Here is a 15,187-nt window from a genome sequence, read left to right as displayed (position 1 = left end):
CTCCCTACATCCCACCACACACTCTCCCTACATCCCACCACACACTCTCCCTACATTCCACCACACATTCTCCCTACATCCCACCACACACTCTCCCTACATCCCACCACACACTCTCGCTACACCCACCACACACTCTCCCTACATCCCACCACACACTCTCCCTACATCCCACCACACACTCTCGCTACACCCACCACACACTCTCCCTACATCCCACCACACTCTCCCTACATCCACCACACACTCTCCCTACATCCCACCACACACTCTCCCTACATCCCACCACACACTCTCCCTACACCCACCACACACTCTCCCTACATCCCACCACACACTCTCCCTACATCCCACCACACACTCTCCCTACACCCACCGCACACTCTCCCTACACCCACCGCACACTCTCCCTACATCCCACCACACACTCTCCCTACACCCACCACACACTCTCCCTACATCCCACCACACACTCCGTACATCCCACCACACACTCTCCCTACATCCCACCACACACTCTCGCTACATCCCACCACATACTCTCGCTACATCCCACCACACACTCTCCCTACATCCCACCACACACTCTCCCTACATCCCACCACACACTCTCGCTACACCCACCACACTCTCTCCCTACATCCCACCACACACTCTCCCTACATCCCACCACACACTCTCGCTACACCCACCACACACTCTCCCTACACCCACCACACACTCTCCCTACATCCCACCACACACTCTCCCTACATCCCACCTCACACTCTGCCTACATCCCACCACACACTCTCCCTACACCCACCGCACACTCCCTACATCCCACCACACACTCTCCCTACATCCCACCTCACACTCTGCCTACATCCCACCACACACTCTCCCTACATCCCACCACACACTCTCCCTACACCCACCGCACACTCTCCCTACACCAACCACACACTCTCCCTACATCCCACCACACACTCTCCCTACATCCCACCACACACTCTCCCTACATCCCACCTCACACCCTCCCTACATCCCACCACACACTCTCGCTACACCCACCACACACTCTCCCTACATCCCACCACACACTCTCCCTACACCAACCACACACTCTCCCTACATCCCACCACACACTCTCCCTACACCCACCGCACACTCTCCCTACACCCACCACACACTCTCCCTACATCCACCACACACTCTCCCTACACCCACCACACACTCTCCCTACATCCCACCACACACTCTCCCTACATCCCACCACACACTCTCCCTACATCCCACCACACACTCTCCCTACATCCCACCACAGACTCTCCCTACACCAACCACACACTCTCCCTACATCCCACCACACACTCTCCCTACATCCCACCACACACTCTCCCTACATCCCACCACAGACTCTCCCTACACCAACCACACACTCTCCCTACACCCACCACACACTCTCCCTACATCCCACCGCACACTCTCCCTACATCCCACCACACACTCTCCCTACATCCCACCACACACTCTCCCTACATCCCACCACAGACTCTCCCTACATCCCACCACACACTCCCTACATCCCACCACACACTCTCCCTACATCCCACCACACACTCTCGCTACATCCCACCACATACTCTCCCTACACCCACCACACACTCTCCCTACACCCACCACACACTCTCCCTACATCCCACCTCACACCCTCCCTACATCCCACCACACACTCTCGCTACACCCACCACACTCTCTCCCTACATCCCACCACACACCCTCCCTACATCCCACCACACACTCTCGCTACACCCACCACACTCTCTCCCTACATCCCACCACACACCCTCCCTACATCCCACCTCACACTCTGCCTACATCCCACCACACACTCTCCCTACATCCCACCACACACTCTCCCTACATCCCACCACACACTCTCGCTACACCCACCACACTCTCTCCCTACATCCCACCACACACCCTCCCTACATCCCACCACACACTCTCGCTACACCCACCACACTCTCTCCCTACATCCCACCACACACCCTCCCTACATCCCACCTCACACTCTGCCTACATCCCACCACACACTCTCCCTACATCCCACCGCACACTCTCCCTACATCCGACCACACACTCTCCCTACATCCCACCACACACTCCCTACATCCCACCGCACACTCTCCCTACATCCCACCACACACTCTCCCTACATCCCACCACACACTCTCGCTACACCCACCACACTCTCTCCCTACATCCCACCACACACCCTCCCTACATCCCACCTCACACTCTGCCTACATCCCACCACACACTCTCCCTACACCCACCACACACTCTCCCTACATCCCACCGCACACTCTCGCTACACCCACCACACACTCTCCCTACATCCCACCACACACTCTCCCTACACCCACCACACACTCTCCCTACACCCACCACACACTCTCCCTACATCCCACCACACACTCTCGCTACACCCACCACACACTCTCCCTACATCCCACCACACACTCTCGCTACACCCACCACACACTCTCCCTCCATCCCACCACACACTCTCCCTACATCCACCACACACTCTCCCTACATCCCACCACACACTCTCCCTACATCCCACCACACACTCTCCCTACACCCACCACACACTCTCCCTACATCCCACCACACACTCTCCCTACATCCCACCACACACTCTCCCTACACCCACCGCACACTCTCCCTACACCCACCGCACACTCTCCCTACATCCCACCACACACTCTCCCTACACCCACCTCACACTCTCCCTACATCCCACCACACACTCCCTACATCCCACCACACACTCTCCCTACATCCCACCACACACTCTCGCTACATCCCACCACATACTCTCCCTACATCCCACCACACACTCTCCCTACATCCCCCCACACACTCTCCCTACATCCCACCACACACTCTCGCTACACCCACCACACTCTCTCCCTACATCCCACCACACACTCTCCCTACATCCCACCACACACTCTCGCTACACCCACCACACACTCTCCCTACACCCACCACACACTCTCCCTACATCCCACCACACACTCTCCCTACATCCCACCTCACACTCTGCCTACATCCCACCACACACTCTCCCTACATCCCACCACACACTCTCGCTACACCCACCACACACTCTCCCTACACCCACCACACACTCTCTACATCCCACCACACACTCTCCCTACATCCCACCTCACACTCTGCCTACATCCCACCACACACTCTCCCTACACCCACCGCACACTCTCCCTACACCCACCGCACACTCTCCCTACACCAACCACACACTCTCCCTACATCCCACCACACACTCTCCCTACATCCCACCACACACTCTCCCTACATCCCACCACACACTCTCCCTACATCCCACCACACACCCTCCCTACATCCCACCTCGCACTCTGCCTACATCCCACCACACACTCTCCCTACATCCCACCACACACTCCCTACATCCCACCACACACTCTCCCTACATCCCACCACACACTCTCCCTACATCCCACCACACACTCTCGCTACACCCACCACACTCTCTCCCTACATCCCACCACACACCCTCCCTACATCCCACCTCACACTCTGCCTACATCCCACCACACACTCTCCCTACACCCACCACACACTCTCCCTACATCCCACCGCACACTCTCGCTACACCCACCACACACTCTCCCTACATCCCACCACACACTCTCCCTACACCCACCACACACTCTCCCTACACCCACCACACACTCTCCCTACATCCCACCACACACTCTCGCTACACCCACCACACACTCTCCCTACATCCCACCACACACTCTCGCTACACCCACCACACACTCTCCCTACATCCCACCACACTCTCCCTACATCCACCACGCACTCTCCCTACATCCCACCACACACTCTCCCTACATCCCACCACACACTCTCCCTACACCCACCACACACTCTCCCTACATCCCACCACACACTCTCCCTACATCCCACCACACACTCTCCCTACACCCACCGCACACTCTCCCTACACCCACCGCACACTCTCCCTACATCCCACCACACACTCTCCCTACACCCACCACACACTCTCCCTACATCCCACCACACACTCCGTACATCCCACCACACACTCTCCCTACATCCCACCACACACTCTCGCTACATCCCACCACACACTCTCCCTACATCCCACCACACACTCTCCCTACATCCCACCACACACTCTCGCTACACCCACCACACTCTCTCCCTACATCCCACCACACACTCTCCCTACATCCCACCACACACTCTCGCTACACCCACCACACACTCTCCCTACACCCACCACACACTCTCCCTACATCCCACCACACACTCTCCCTACATCCCACCTCACACTCTGCCTACATCCCACCACACACTCTCCCTACACCCACCGCACACTCCCTACATCCCACCACACACTCTCCCTACATCCCACCTCACACTCTGCCTACATCCCACCACACACTCTCCCTACATCCCACCACACACTCTCCCTACACCCACCGCACACTCTCCCTACACCAACCACACACTCTCCCTACATCCCACCACACACTCTCCCTACATCCCACCACACACTCTCCCTACATCCCACCTCACACCCTCCCTACATCCCACCACACACTCTCGCTACACCCACCACACACTCTCTCTACATCCCACCACACACTCTCCCTACACCAACCACACACTCTCCCTACACCCACCGCACACTCTCCCTACACCCACCACACACTCTCCCTACATCCACCACACACTCTCCCTACACCCACCACACACTCTCCCTACATCCCACCACACACTCTCCCTACATCCCACCACACACTCTCCCTACATCCCACCACACACTCTCCCTACATCCCACCACAGACTCTCCCTACACCAACCACACACTCTCCCTACATCCCACCACACACTCTCCCTACATCCCACCACACACTCTCCCTACATCCCACCACAGACTCTCCCTACACCAACCACACACTCTCGCTACACCCACCACACACTCTCCCTACATCCCACCGCACACTCTCCCTACATCCCACCACACACTCTCCCTACATCCCACCACACACTCTCCCTACATCCCACCACAGACTCTCCCTACATCCCACCACACACTCCCTACATCCCACCACACACTCTCCCTACATCCCACCACACACTCTCGCTACATCCCACCACATACTCTCCCTACACCCACCACACACTCTCCCTACACCCACCACACACTCTCCCTACATCCCACCTCACACCCTCCCTACATCCCACCACACACTCTCGCTACACCCACCACACTCTCTCCCTACATCCCACCACACACCCTCCCTACATCCCACCACACACTCTCGCTACACCCACCACACTCTCTCCCTACATCCCACCACACACCCTCCCTACATCCCACCTCACACTCTGCCTACATCCCACCACACACTCTCCCTACATCCCACCACACACTCTCCCTACATCCCACCACACACTCTCGCTACACCCACCATACTCTCTCCCTACATCCCACCACACACCCTCCCTACATCCCACCACACACTCTCGCTACACCCACCACACTCTCTCCCTACATCCCACCACACACCCTCCCTACATCCCACCTCACACTCTGCCTACATCCCACCACACACTCTCCCTACATCCCACCGCACACTCTCCCTACATCCGACCACACACTCTCCCTACATCCCACCACACACTCCCTACATCCCACCGCACACTCTCCCTACATCCCACCACACACTCTCCCTACATCCCACCACACACTCTCGCTACACCCACCACACTCTCTCCCTACATCCCACCACACACTCTCCCTACACCCACCGCACACTCTCCCTACACCCACCGCACAGTCTCCCTACATCCCACCACACACTCTCCCTACACCCACCTCACACTCTCCCTACATCCCACCACACACTCCTTACATCCCACCACACACTCTCCCTACATCCCACCACACACTCTCGCTACATCCCACCACATACTCTCCCTACATCCCACCACACACTCTCCCTACATCCCACCACATACTCTCCCTACATCCCACCACACACTCTCGCTACATCCCACCACACACTCCTTACATCCCACCACACACTCTCCCTACATCCCACCACACACTCTCGCTACATCCCACCACATACTCTCCCTACATCCCACCACACACTCTCCCTACATCCCACCGCACACTCTCCCTACATCCCACCACACACTCTCGCTACACCCACCACACTCTCTCCCTACATCCCACCACACACTCTCCCTACATCCCACCACACACTCTCGCTACACCCACCACACACTCTCCCTACACCCACCACACACTCTCCCTACATCCCACCACACACTCTCCCTACATCCCACCTCACACTCTGCCTACATCCCACCGCACACCCTCCCTACACCCACCGCACACTCTCCCTACATCCCACCACACACTCTCCCTACACCCACCACACACTCTCCCTACATCCCACCACACACTCTCCCTACACCCACCACACACTCTCCCTACACCCACCACACACTCTCCCTACATCCCACCACACACTCTCGCTACACCCACCACACACTCTCCCTACATCCCACCACACACTCTCGCTACACCCACCACACACTCTCCCTACATCCCACCACACTCTCCCTACATCCACCACACACTCTCCCTACATCCCACCACACACTCTCCCTACATCCCACCACACACTCTCCCTACACCCACCACACACTCTCCCTACATCCCACCACACACTCTCCCTACATCCCACCACACACTCTCCCTACACCCACCGCACACTCTCCCTACACCCACTGCACACTCTCCCTACATCCCACCACACACTCTCCCTACACCCACCACACACTCTCCCTACATCCCACCACACACTCCGTACATCCCACCACACACTCTCCCTACATCCCACCACACACTCTCCCTACATCCCACCACACACTCTCGCTACACCCACCACACACTCTCCCTACACCCACCACACACTCTCCCTACATCCCACGACACACTCTCCCTACATCCCACCTCACACTCTGCCTACATCCCACCACACACTCTCCCTACACCCACCGCACACTCCCTACATCCCACCACACACTCTCCCTACATCCCACCTCACACTCTGCCTACATCCCACCACACACTCTCCCTACATCCCACCACACACTCTCCCTACACCCACCGCACACTCTCCCTACACCAACCACACACTCTCCCTACATCCCACCACACACTCTCCCTACATCCCACCACACACTCTCCCTACATCCCACCTCACACCCTCCCTACATCCCACCACACACTCTCGCTACACCCACCACACACTCTCCCTACATCCCACCACACACTCTCCCTACACCAACCACACACTCTCCCTACATCCCACCACACACTCTCCCTACACCCACCGCACACTCTCCCTACACCCACCACACACTCTCCCTACATCCACCACACACTCTCCCTACACCCACCACACACTCTCCCTACATCCCACCACACACTCTCCCTACATCCCACCACACACTCTCCCTACATCCCACCACACACTCTCCCTACATCCCACCACAGACTCTCCCTACACCAACCACACACTCTCCCTACATCCCACCACACACTCTCCCTACATCCCACCACACACTCTCCCTACATCCCACCACAGACTCTCCCTACACCAACCACACACTCTCCCTACACCCACCACACACTCTCCCTACATCCCACCGCACACTCTCCCTACATCCCACCACACACTCTCCCTACATCCCACCACACACTCTCCCTACATCCCACCACATACTCTCCCTACACCCACCACACACTCTCCCTACACCCACCACACACTCTCCCTACATCCCACCTCACACCCTCCCTACATCCCACCACACACTCTCGCTACACCCACCACACTCTCTCCCTACATCCCACCACACACCCTCCCTACATCCCACCACACACTCTCGCTACACCCACCACACTCTCTCCCTACATCCCACCACACACCCTCCCTACATCCCACCTCACACTCTGCCTACATCCCACCACACACTCTCCCTACATCCCACCACACACTCTCCCTACATCCCACCACACACTCTCGCTACACCCACCACACTCTCTCCCTACATCCCACCACACACCCTCCCTACATCCCACCACACACTCTCGCTACACCCACCACACTCTCTCCCTACATCCCACCACACACCCTCCCTACATCCCACCTCACACTCTGCCTACATCCCACCACACACTCTCCCTACATCCCACCGCACACTCTCCCTACATCCGACCACACACTCTCCCTACATCCCACCACACACTCCCTACATCCCACCGCACACTCTCCCGACATCCCACCACACACTCTCCCTACATCCCACCACACACTCTCGCTACACCCACCACACTCTCTCCCTACATCCCACCACACACTCTCCCTACACCCACCGCACACTCTCCCTACACCCACCGCACAGTCTCCCTACATCCCACCACACACTCTCCCTACACCCACCTCACACTCTCCCTACACCCACCACACACTCCCTACATCCCACCACACACTCTCCCTACATCCCACCACACACTCTCGCTACATCCCACCACATACTCTCCCTACATCCCACCACACACTCTCCCTACATCCCACCACACACTCTCCCTACATCCCACCACACACTCTCGCTACACCCACCACACTCTCTCCCTACATCCCACCACACACTCTCCCTACATCCCACCACACACTCTCGCTACACCCACCACACACTCTCCCTACACCCACCACACACTCTCCCTACATCCCACCACACACTCTCCCTACATCCCACCTCACACTCTGCCTACATCCCACCGCACACTCTCCCTACACCCACCGCACACTCTCCCTACATCCCACCACACACTCTCCCTACACCCACCACACACTCTCCCTACATCCCACCACACACTCCCTACATCCCACCACACACTCTCCCTACATCCCACCACACACTCTCGCTACATCCCACCACATACTCTCCCTACATCCCACCACACACTCTCCCTACATCCCACCACACACTCTCCCTACATCCCACCACACACTCTCGCTACACCCACCACACTCTCTCCCTACATCCCACCACACACTCTCCCTACATCCCACCACACACTCTCGCTACACCCACCACACACTCTCCCTGCACCCACCACACACTCTCCCTACATCCCACCACACACTCTCCCTACATCCCACCTCACACTCTGCCTACATCCCACCACACACTCTCCCTACATCCCACCACACACTCTCCCTACATCCGACCACACACTCTGCCTACATCCCACCACACACTCTCCCTACATCCCACCACACACTCTCCCTACATCCGACCACACACTCTCCCTACATCCCACCACACACTCTCGCTACACCCACCACACTCTCTCCCTACATCCCACCACACACCCTCCCTACATCCCACCTCACACTCTGCCTACATCCCACCACACACTCTCCCTACACCCACCACACACTCTCCCTACATCCCACCACACACTCTCGCTACACCCACCACACACCCTCCCTACATCCCACCACACACTCTCCCTACACCCACCACACACTCTCCCTACACCCACCACACACTCTCCCTACATCCCACCACACACTCTCGCTACACCCACCACACACTCTCCCTACATCCCACCACACACTCTCGCTACACCCACCACACACTCTCCCTACATCCCACCACACACTCTCCCTACACCCACCACACACTCTCCCTACATCCCACCACACACTCTCCCTACATCCCACCACACACTCTCCCTACACCCACCACACACTCTCCCTACATCCCATCACACACTCTCCCTACATCCCACCTCACACTCTCCCTACATCCCACCACACACTCCCTACATCCCACCACACACTCTCCCTACACCCACCACACACTCTCCCTACATCCCACCACACACTCTCCCTACATCCCACCACACACTCTCCCTACACCCACCGCACACTCTCCCTACACCCACCGCACACTCTCCCTACATCCACCACACACTCTCCCTACACCCACCACACACTCTCCCTACACCCACCACACACTCTCCCTACATCCCACCACATAACCTCCTTACATCCACCACACACTCTCCCTACATCCACCACACACTCTCCCTACATCCACCACACACTCTCCAGACCACAATTCAACCGTATGTGCTACCACAAGCTCAGGTTCCAGTGTAATGAAAACTCTTACCCTCTGCACCATCTCTCCCCATCTTTCATTCCTTCTTCAAAATCTACCACTCAGCTTCCTCCTCCTTGCCCACTGCTTTCCGTCTGTTATGGGAAGGCTCAATATAAATGTTATAGAAATATAAATTTGGACTTCCGGAGGCGACCGTGGGGTGAGTGGTCGCATATTTGTGACTCCCGCTCGTGGTGGACTTTTTGGACCTTTCCTCCACGTAACAGCGGAGCTGACCATTTGTAAAGGCGCAGGAGGGGTGGAAGAAGAGAGTATCACACCGGTGTATGGATTTGTGGACCAGAAGTGGTCGGAAAAGAAGAGCACAATGATCAAACGTTGGTCTGGAGCCTGCGACACAGGGGAAGGTGGCGGAGGGTCAGGGTCTGAGCTTGCCGGTCCACTGGTCGAGGGAACAGCTAGTGAGCTTCCTCCACGAGAAGTTTGCCCAGCAGAGGAAGGAGAACTTGGAGGACCTGGCCAGGGTGTGGATCCGCTAAAGGTGGGGATCGACTGCATGGAGATAAGGTTAGAGGCCCAGGCGATCCCGAAGGTGGAGGAGGTGGTGGGGAGCAGCTTGCCTCAATGGCTGCGGAGATGGGGTTGATGAGAGATCAACAGAGGAGGCTGTGGAACAGGTGGAGGACCTGGAGAATAGATCGCGCAGGCAGAACTTGAGAATCGTGGGCCTGCCGGAGGGCAGCAAGGGAGCGGACGCTGGTGCGTATGTGGCGCGGATGTTCGAGAAGCTGCTGTGTGAAGGAGCGTTTGCTCGGCCCTTGGAGGTGGTTCGGGCGCACAGGGCGCACAGGAAGCCACAAGTAAACGAGCCGCCAAGGGCGGTGGTGGTGCGATTGCACCGGTTCCTGGATAAGGAACGGATTTTGAGGAGGGCCAGGCAGACGAGGTGCTGAACTTGGGAAGGCAGCGAGCTGCGTGTCTATCAGGACCTGGGTGCGGAGCTGGCCAAAAGGAGGGCGAGATTCAACAAGATTAATCTCTTAAACCTCTTAAAGAAGGGGGGGAACTTCGGCAAGTTATACCCAGCGGGTCTGTGGGCAACGTACGAAGGCCGGGAACTCTACTTTGGGTCGCCAGAGGAGGCGATGGAATTTATTCGAGACAATGGAGAATGGGGACATTGAACTCTGAAGGGGATGTTTCTATCTTGTATTTGGGTCTTGTGGTTTGTATGAACCACTTTTCCACTGTACTTGGAGCTGTTCCTCTGTTTTGGGTTTGCTTGTTCTTGATGGGGGATGGTGGCTTGTTCTTTTCTATGTGTTGGGTGGGGATTGTAAACTTTACACTGGGAGGATGGTAAAACGGTGGAGGGGAATCAACGAGGGATAGGATGCTAGCCGCCATGGGCGGGGGCTACCAGGCTAGCTGGGCGGGCTAGCACACGGAAGCGCAGTGGGGGGTGAGCAGGTAGTAAGTGTGTGGATGGGTGTTGGGATTGTTATTTTGTTATGGGGATGGGGGGGAAGGGGGGATAGATGTCTGCTGACAGGGGAGGGGCTGTTGAAGGGTGACATGGTGAGGGTCGATGACGGTGGGCACCCGAGGGTGGGAGTGTGGTACGTGGGCTGGAGGCTATAGGTGATCGATGGGGGGGGTGACAAGGCTGGACCCCAACAAGGCTAATCACATGGAATGTGAGAGGGCTGAATGGGCCAGTCAAGAGGGCCTGTGTGTTCACACTTCTGAAAAGCTTAAAGGCGGACGTGGCAATGATACAAGAGACACACCTGAGGTGGATCAGACTAGGCTGAGGAAGGGGTAGGTCGGGCAGGTATTCCATTCGGGGCTAGATTCCAAAACAAGGGGAGTGGCGATTCTGATTAATAAGCGTGTGGCGTTCGAAGTGGGAAGTAAAGTGGCATTTGCGCAGAGCCTTCGGGTGTGCATGAAAAATCTGACAGGGAGGGCCCTTCTCACCACCAACCAAGCTAGGTCTTGGTGCTTGTTTGAAAGTTCTGGTGATGAGGCGTTCTGCCAGATGACTCTGGCAGTCTGCTCAGGGAACCATCCCACGTCCTCCACGGTCTCCTTTTCCCTGAGGGCCTCGAGGACATTACATGCTGACCACTGCTTCATTGCCGGGTAGAATGGGAGTATCTGTGGGAGTTCCTGGGGCGGTTCGGATTTGGGCAGGGTTTAGTTGCTGTATCAGGCACCGGTGGCGAGTGTGCGGACGAATCGGGTGAGCTAGGATTATTTTAGGCTGCACTGGGGGATGAGGCAGGGATTTCCACTCTCCCCATTGTTGTTTGCCTTGGCTATAGAGCCATTGGTGATGACGCTGAGAGCATCAAAAGACTGGCAGGGGATAATACCAGGGGGGGGGTTGCGAATGACCTACTTTTGTATATTTCTGACCCGCTGGGGGGGGGGGATTGGAGGGATTATGGGGATCTAAGGGGAATTCGGCCAGTGTCTGGGGTACAAATTGAATATGGGCAAAATTAAATATGTGATTCAGGCGAGAGGGCAGGAGAGGAGATGCCGTTCAAGGTGGTGGGAGGGAGCTTTCGATATTTGGGTATCCAGGTGGCGCGGAAGTGGGAGCAGCTACAAAGAAGCTGAATTTGGCTCAGTTAGTGGAGCAGATGAAGGGGGACGTCAGAAGGTGGGATGTGCTCCCGTTGCCACTGGCAGGGAGGATGCAGACGGTAAAGGTGACAGTTCTCCCGAGGATTTTGTTTCTATTTCAGTGCCTGCCTATTTTTGTCCCGAAGGCTTTTTTTAAGAGGGTGAACACGGTGATCTCTGGGTTCGTATGGGTGGGTAAAGAAGGTGCTGCTGGAGCGGGGTCGTGGGGAGGGAGGGCTGGTCCTACCAAATTTCAGGAACTACTACTGGGCAGCGAACATAGCAATGGTTAGGAAATGGATAGTGGGGGAGGGATCGGTGTGGGAGCGGGTGGAGGCGGCCTCATGTAGGGGCACAAGTTTCGGGGCACTGGTAACGGCATCTCTGCCGTTCTCGCCGGCTCGGTACTCCACAAGCCCGGTAGTAGTGGTTGTGTTGAGGGTGTGGGGACAGTGGCAAAAGCACATGGGGGTCGGTATGGGCACCTATTTGTGGCAACCACCGGTTTGCACCGGGGGGGGGGGCCGGAATGGGGGGGGAGGTTTCAGAGGTGGTAACGAGCAGGGATCTAGCGGCTTGGGGACCTGTTTATTGACGGCGGCTTTCCGTGCTCGGAGGACGAGTTTGAGCTGCCCATGGGGAATGGGTTCCGATGCCTGCAGGTCTCGACCTTTCCCCTTTGACCGCCCCAGGGGGTTCAGGACAAGGTAGCGTCGAAAATGGGAGTGGGGGAGGGGAAGATCTCAGAAATTTATAAAGAATTCATGGAATGGGAGGGAACCCCGATAGGGGAGGTAAAGCGAAAATGGGAGGAAGAGTTGGGCAAGGAATTAGAGGCGGGATTGTGGGAGCATTGCCCTGAGTAGAGTTAATGCGTCCTCGTCGTGTGCCAGGCTCCACCTGAAATAATTCAAGGTGGTCCACAGGGCGCATATGACTGTGGCCCGTATGAGCAGGTTCTTCGAAGGGGTGGAGGGCAGGTGTGGGCGGTGTGCAGGACCCACAAATCATGTCCACATGTTTTGGGCATGTCTGACGCTTAGGGGATTCTGGTAGGGATTTGCCGATGTCATATCCACGGTATTGAAGGTACAGGTGGTTCCCAGTCTAGAGGTGGCGATTTTTGGAGTGTCGGAAGACCCGGGAGTCCAAGGGGCGAGAGAGGCCAACGTGTTGGACTTTGCCTCCCTGGTAGCCCGGAGACGGATCGTATTGGCGTGGAGGGACTCGGAACCCCCAGAATCGGGGGTATAGGTTAGCGACATGGCCGGTGTTCGCCCTGAGAGGATCGATGCGAGAGTTTGCCCGAAGAAGGTGGCAGCCGTTTATTGATTTCTTTGGGGAATATTAAGCTGTCAGCACATTTCAGGGTGGGGGGGTTGAGGGAAAGAGTTAGCGGGAAAGGGGACGGGGGTCTGTGTATGTAAGCCATGTTGGCTGGGTCTGGTTGTTCGTTGGGTGGGTGTTATTTGTTCTGTTGTTTTTCCTCTTGAGAATTGTTAAAAATTATATATGCCTTGATAAAATATTTTCCAAAAAAATGTATAAATTTGTTGGCAAAATATTGTACTTTGTGAGTGTGACCAGCAGGAGGTGATATTGTGCAAGTAACTGTTAGTCAGTCACAGTACCAGAGATAAAGGGTTCTGTTATATGGAGAGACTTGAGAAGCTTTAATTGTTCTCCTGAAGAGTAGAGATGGTTACCGGGAGATGTAATAGAGGTATTGAAAAATCTGAATATTCTGATGCAGTGGATGAGGAGAAAATGTTTCCACTGGTAGGTGGGCCAGTAACAAGATGATTTAGGTTTAGGATAATTGCCAAAGAGGTGCGATGTTGTGAGTGATCACAATGGAATGGTGTTGGAAGATTACAGAACGACTTTCAAAAGGGAATTGGATCTCTATTGAAATTAAACATGTTCTGGGCTATGCGGAATGGGCAGAGCGAGACTAACCGGTTTGGTCTTCCAAAGTGCTGGCACAGGTGCAATGGGCTGAATGGCCTCCTGTGCCACACGTTTCTCTTTTGAAGCTGCTCTTCCCACCTGCATTCTATGAATGTTACCACAAGGGGGTGTCTGAGCATAACAATCAAACATTAGCCAAGGTCAGCGTTTACGGCAGTCAGTTTAAGGATTCACAGTCCGACTGCACTCTCAAACAGAGCTTGGTGCTGCCACCTGGTGTCGGCTACTGGTATTTTACCCCCAGAAATCTGGTCCTACGTCAATAATAATTACAGAAGGGTTCAGTATCTGA

The 15,187-nt window shown here is 56.1% G+C and overlaps 1 long non-coding RNA gene across 1 annotated transcript in view; it reads left to right on the top strand.

Annotated features, from left to right (window-relative positions):
- LOC140393574 (uncharacterized) overlaps window positions 1–15,187 on the top strand; it is a 79,758-nt gene that overhangs the window by 64,409 nt on the left and 162 nt on the right. The gene's annotated exons all lie outside the window — the stretch shown is intronic.

Source organism: Scyliorhinus torazame, chromosome 17 (genome assembly GCF_047496885.1).
Source record: "Scyliorhinus torazame isolate Kashiwa2021f chromosome 17, sScyTor2.1, whole genome shotgun sequence".
NCBI lineage: Eukaryota > Metazoa > Chordata > Chondrichthyes > Carcharhiniformes > Scyliorhinidae > Scyliorhinus > Scyliorhinus torazame.
This window is presented reverse-complemented; position numbering and strand designations above follow the sequence as displayed.